We start from the raw sequence: 6,000 nt of genomic DNA, 5'->3' as shown, positions 1-6,000 counted from the left end.
ACACGGTGCGGCGCAGGCGGCTGCTCCTCGGTCTCGAGCGACATGAAGCTCTCGGACTCGTGGAGGGCAGCGAGCGGCGCAGCGGCGGCCACCGGCGTCGCCTCCCGCTCCACATGGCGCTGGTACAGGACCCACGTGCGGGTGAAGGGCGCGTCGGCCAGCTGCTCATCCAGCCTCTCCGCAGAGAGGCCGTCGTGCGCCAGCTCGAAGTCGGCGATGAGGCTGCCAACTGTGAGCACCAGCTGCTGCACCGACGCTGGCTGCAGCGCCGTGGCATCGCAGACGTCGCTGGTGAGCTCCTGCATGAGCAGGTCGCGCCACTTCAGCAGCACGCCTGCCCAGGCGTCGCCCTCCAGGCGGACGCGGTGCTTCGTCACCGTCAGCCGGGCAGGCGCCCCCGCAAGCGTGGCGACGTGTGTGCCCCTCGGTGCCTCCTCCTCCTGCTCATGCAGCACTGCGCTCTCCGCGTCTGCGAGGTCGTAGCGCGAGTAGCCCTGCAGCTCCGAGGGACGGTGCGCCAGCTCGCGTGCAGGCGGCGTCTCGACAGACGCAGGCACGCCGGCCTCCTGCGGCGGGCCGGACTGCCGCGCCCCCTGCAGTGGTTCGCCCTCCAGCGACATGAAGCTCTCGGCGTCGCAGAGGGCAGCGAGCGGCGCCACCCCTTGCTGCACAGCAGGCAGTAGCTCCTCCGGCGTGCCGACACGGTGCGGCGCAGGCGGCTGCTCCTCGGTCTCGAGCGACATGAAGCTCTCGGACTCGTGGAGGGCAGCGAGCGGCGCAGCGGCGGCCACCGGCGTCGCCTCCCGCTCCACATGGCGCTGGTACAGGACCCACGTGCGGGTGAAGGGCGCGTCGGCCAGCTGCTCATCCAGCCTCTCCGCAGAGAGGCCGTCGTGCGCCAGCTCGAAGTCGGCGATGAGGCTGCCAACTGTGAGCACCAGCTGCTGCACCGACGCTGGCTGCAGCGCCGTGGCATCGCAGACGTCGCTGGTGAGCTCCTGCATGAGCAGGTCGCGCCACTTCAGCAGCACGCCTGCCCAGGCGTCGCCCTCCAGGCGGACGCGGTGCTTCGTCACCGTCAGCCGGGCAGGCGCCCCCGCAAGCGTGGCGACGTGTGTGCCCCTCGGTGCCTCCTCCTCCTGCTCATGCAGCACTGCGCTCTCCGCGTCTGCGAGGTCGTAGCGCGAGTAGCCCTGCAGCTCCGAGGGACGGTGCGCCAGCTCGCGTGCAGGCGGCGTCTCGACAGACGCAGGCACGCCGGCCTCCTGCGGCGGGCCGGACTGCCGCGCCCCCTGCAGTGGTTCGCCCTCCAGCGACATGAAGCTCTCGGCGTCGCAGAGGGCAGCGAGCGGCGCCACCCCTTGCTGCACAGCAGGCAGTAGCTCCTCCGGCGTGCCGACACGGTGTGGCGCAGGCGGCTGCTCCTCGGTCTCGAGCGACATGAAGCTCTCGGACTCGTGGAGGGCAGCGAGCGGCGCAGCGGCGGCCACCGGCGTCGCCTCCCGCTCCACATGGCGCTGGTACAGGACCCACGTGCGGGTGAAGGGCGCGTCGGCCAGCTGCTCATCCAGCCTCTCCGCAGAGAGGCCGTCGTGCGCCAGCTCGAAGTCGGCGATGAGGCTGCCAACTGTGAGCACCAGCTGCTGCACCGACGCTGGCTGCAGCGCCGTGGCATCGCAGACGTCGCTGGTGAGCTCCTGCATGAGCAGGTCGCGCCACTTCAGCAGCACGCCTGCCCAGGCGTCGCCCTCCAGGCGGACGCGGTGCTTCGTCACCGTCAGCCGGGCAGGCGCCCCCGCAAGCGTGGCGACGTGTGTGCCCCTCGGTGCCTCCTCCTCCTGCTCATGCAGCACTGCGCTCTCCGCGTCTGCGAGGTCGTAGCGCGAGTAGCCCTGCAGCTCCGAGGGACGGTGCGCCAGCTCGCGTGCAGGCGGCGTCTCGACAGACGCAGGCACGCCGGCCTCCTGCGGCGGGCCGGACTGCCGCGCCCCCTGCAGTGGTTCGCCCTCCAGCGACATGAAGCTCTCGGCGTCGCAGAGGGCAGCGAGCGGCGCCACCCCTTGCTGCACAGCAGGCAGTAGCTCCTCCGGCGTGCCGACACGGTGCGGCGCAGGCGGCTGCTCCTCGGTCTCGAGCGACATGAAGCTCTCGGACTCGTGGAGGGCAGCGAGCGGCGCAGCGGCGGCCACCGGCGTCGCCTCCCGCTCCACATGGCGCTGGTACAGGACCCACGTGCGGGTGAAGGGCGCGTCGGCCAGCTGCTCATCCAGCCTCTCCGCAGAGAGGCCGTCGTGCGCCAGCTCGAAGTCGGCGATGAGGCTGCCAACTGTGAGCACCAGCTGCTGCACCGACGCTGGCTGCAGCGCCGTGGCATCGCAGACGTCGCTGGTGAGCTCCTGCATGAGCAGGTCGCGCCACTTCAGCAGCACGCCTGCCCAGGCGTCGCCCTCCAGGCGGACGCGGTGCTTCGTCACCGTCAGCCGGGCAGGCGCCCCCGCAAGCGTGGCGACGTGTGTGCCCCTCGGTGCCTCCTCCTCCTGCTCATGCAGCACTGCGCTCTCCGCGTCTGCGAGGTCGTAGCGCGAGTAGCCCTGCAGCTCCGAGGGACGGTGCGCCAGCTCGCGTGCAGGCGGCGTCTCGACAGACGCAGGCACGCCGGCCTCCTGCGGCGGGCCGGACTGCCGCGCCCCTGCAGTGGTTCGCCCTCCAGCGACATGAAGCTCTCGGCGTCGCAGAGGGCAGCGAGCGGCGCCACCCCTTGCTGCACAGCAGGCAGTAGCTCCTCCGGCGTGCCGACACGGTGCGGCGCAGGCGGCTGCTCCTCGGTCTCGAGCGACATGAAGCTCTCGGACTCGTGGAGGGCAGCGAGCGGCGCAGCGGCGGCCACCGGCGTCGCCTCCCGCTCCACATGGCGCTGGTACAGGACCCACGTGCGGGTGAAGGGCGCGTCGGCCAGCTGCTCATCCAGCCTCTCCGCAGAGAGGCCGTCGTGCGCCAGCTCGAAGTCGGCGATGAGGCTGCCAACTGTGAGCACCAGCTGCTGCACCGACGCTGGCTGCAGCGCCGTGGCATCGCAGACGTCGCTGGTGAGCTCCTGCATGAGCAGGTCGCGCCACTTCAGCAGCACGCCTGCCCAGGCGTCGCCCTCCAGGCGGACGCGGTGCTTCGTCACCGTCAGCCGGGCAGGCGCCCCCGCAAGCGTGGCGACGTGTGTGCCCCTCGGTGCCTCCTCCTCCTGCTCATGCAGCACTGCGCTCTCCGCGTCTGCGAGGTCGTAGCGCGAGTAGCCCTGCAGCTCCGAGGGACGGTGCGCCAGCTCGCGTGCAGGCGGCGTCTCGACAGACGCAGGCACGCCGGCCTCCTGCGGCGGGCCGGACTGCCGCGCCCCCTGCAGTGGTTCGCCCTCCAGCGACATGAAGCTCTCGGCGTCGCAGAGGGCAGCGAGCGGCGCCACCCCTTGCTGCACAGCAGGCAGTAGCTCCTCCGGCGTGCCGACACGGTGCGGCGCAGGCGGCTGCTCCTCGGTCTCGAGCGACATGAAGCTCTCGGACTCGTGGAGGGCAGCGAGCGGCGCAGCGGCGGCCACCGGCGTCGCCTCCCGCTCCACATGGCGCTGGTACAGGACCCACGTGCGGGTGAAGGGCGCGTCGGCCAGCTGCTCATCCAGCCTCTCCGCAGAGAGGCCGTCGTGCGCCAGCTCGAAGTCGGCGATGAGGCTGCCAACTGTGAGCACCAGCTGCTGCACCGACGCTGGCTGCAGCGCCGTGGCATCGCAGACGTCGCTGGTGAGCTCCTGCATGAGCAGGTCGCGCCACTTCAGCAGCACGCCTGCCCAGGCGTCGCCCTCCAGGCGGACGCGGTGCTTCGTCACCGTCAGCCGGGCAGGCGCCCCCGCAAGCGTGGCGACGTGTGTGCCCCTCGGTGCTTCCTCCTCCTGCTCATGCAGCACTGCGCTCTCCGCGTCTGCGAGGTCGTAGCGCGAGTAGCCCTGCAGCTCCGAGGGACGGTGCGCCAGCTCGCGTGCAGGCGGCGTCTCGACAGACGCAGGCACGCCGGCCTCCTGCGGCGGGCCGGACTGCCGCGCCCCCTGCAGTGGTTCGCCCTCCAGCGACATGAAGCTCTCGGCGTCGCAGAGGGCAGCGAGCGGCGCCACCCCTTGCTGCACAGCAGGCAGTAGCTCCTCCGGCGTGCCGACACGGTGCGGCGCAGGCGGCTGCTCCTCGGTCTCGAGCGACATGAAGCTCTCGGACTCGTGGAGGGCAGCGAGCGGCGCAGCGGCGGCCACCGGCGTCGCCTCCCGCTCCACATGGCGCTGGTACAGGACCCACGTGCGGGTGAAGGGCGCGTCGGCCAGCTGCTCATCCAGCCTCTCCGCAGAGAGGCCGTCGTGCGCCAGCTCGAAGTCGGCGATGAGGCTGCCAACTGTGAGCACCAGCTGCTGCACCGACGCTGGCTGCAGCGCCGTGGCATCGCAGACGTCGCTGGTGAGCTCCTGCATGAGCAGGTCGCGCCACTTCAGCAGCACGCCTGCCCAGGCGTCGCCCTCCAGGCGGACGCGGTGCTTCGTCACCGTCAGCCGGGCAGGCGCCCCCGCAAGCGTGGCGACGTGTGTGCCCCTCGGTGCTTCCTCCTCCTGCTCATGCAGCACTGCGCTCTCCGCGTCTGCGAGGTCGTAGCGCGAGTAGCCCTGCAGCTCCGAGGGACGGTGCGCCAGCTCGCGTGCAGGCGGCGTCTCGACAGACGCAGGCACGCCGGCCTCCTGCGGCGGGCCGGACTGCCGCGCCCCCTGCAGTGGTTCGCCCTCCAGCGACATGAAGCTCTCGGCGTCGCAGAGGGCAGCGAGCGGCGCCACCCCTTGCTGCACAGCAGGCAGTAGCTCCTCCGGCGTGCCGACACGGTGCGGCGCAGGCGGCTGCTCCTCGGTCTCGAGCGACATGAAGCTCTCGGACTCGTGGAGGGCAGCGAGCGGCGCAGCGGCGGCCACCGGCGTCGCCTCCCGCTCCACATGGCGCTGGTACAGGACCCACGTGCGGGTGAAGGGCGCGTCGGCCAGCTGCTCATCCAGCCTCTCCGCAGCGAGGCCGTCGTGCGCCAGCTCGAAGTCGGCGATGAGGCTGCCAACTGTGAGCACCAGCTGCTGCACCGACGCTGGCTGCAGCGCCGTGGCATCGCAGACGTCGCTGGTGAGCTCCTGCATGAGCAGGTCGCGCCACTTCAGCAGCACGCCTGCCCAGGCGTCGCCCTCCAGGCGGACGCGGTGCTTCGTCACCGTCAGCCGGGCAGGCGCCCCCGCAAGCGTGGCGACGTGTGTGCCCCTCGGTGCTTCCTCCTCCTGCTCATGCAGCACTGCGCTCTCCGCGTCTGCGAGGTCGTAGCGCGAGTAGCCCTGCAGCTCCGAGGGACGGTGCGCCAGCTCGCGTGCAGGCGGCGTCTCGACAGACGCAGGCACGCCGGCCTCCTGCGGCGGGCCGGACTGCCGCGCCCCCTGCAGTGGTTCGCCCTCCAGCGACATGAAGCTCTCGGCGTCGCAGAGGGCAGCGAGCGGCGCCACCCCTTGCTGCACAGCAGGCAGTAGCTCCTCCGGCGTGCCGACACGGTGCGGCGCAGGCGGCTGCTCCTCGGTCTCGAGCGACATGAAGCTCTCGGACTCGTGGAGGGCAGCGAGCGGCGCAGCGGCGGCCACCGGCGTCGCCTCCCGCTCCACATGGCGCTGGTACAGGACCCACGTGCGGGTGAAGGGCGCGTCGGCCAGCTGCTCATCCAGCCTCTCCGCAGAGAGGCCGTCGTGCGCCAGCTCGAAGTCGGCGATGAGGCTGCCAACTGTGAGCACCAGCTGCTGCACCGACGCTGGCTGCAGCGCCGTGGCATCGCAGACGTCGCTGGTGAGCTCCTGCATGAGCAGGTCGCGCCACTTCAGCAGCACGCCTGCCCAGGCGTCGCCCTCCAGGCGGACGCGGTGCTTCGTCACCGTCAGCCGGGCAGGCGCCCCCGCAAGCGTGG

The sequence above is a fragment of the Leishmania martiniquensis genome, chromosome 33 (assembly GCF_017916325.1).
Source record: "Leishmania martiniquensis isolate LSCM1 chromosome 33, whole genome shotgun sequence".
Taxonomy (NCBI): Eukaryota; Euglenozoa; class Kinetoplastea; order Trypanosomatida; family Trypanosomatidae; genus Leishmania; species Leishmania martiniquensis.
Note: the sequence above shows the minus strand (reverse complement) of the source record.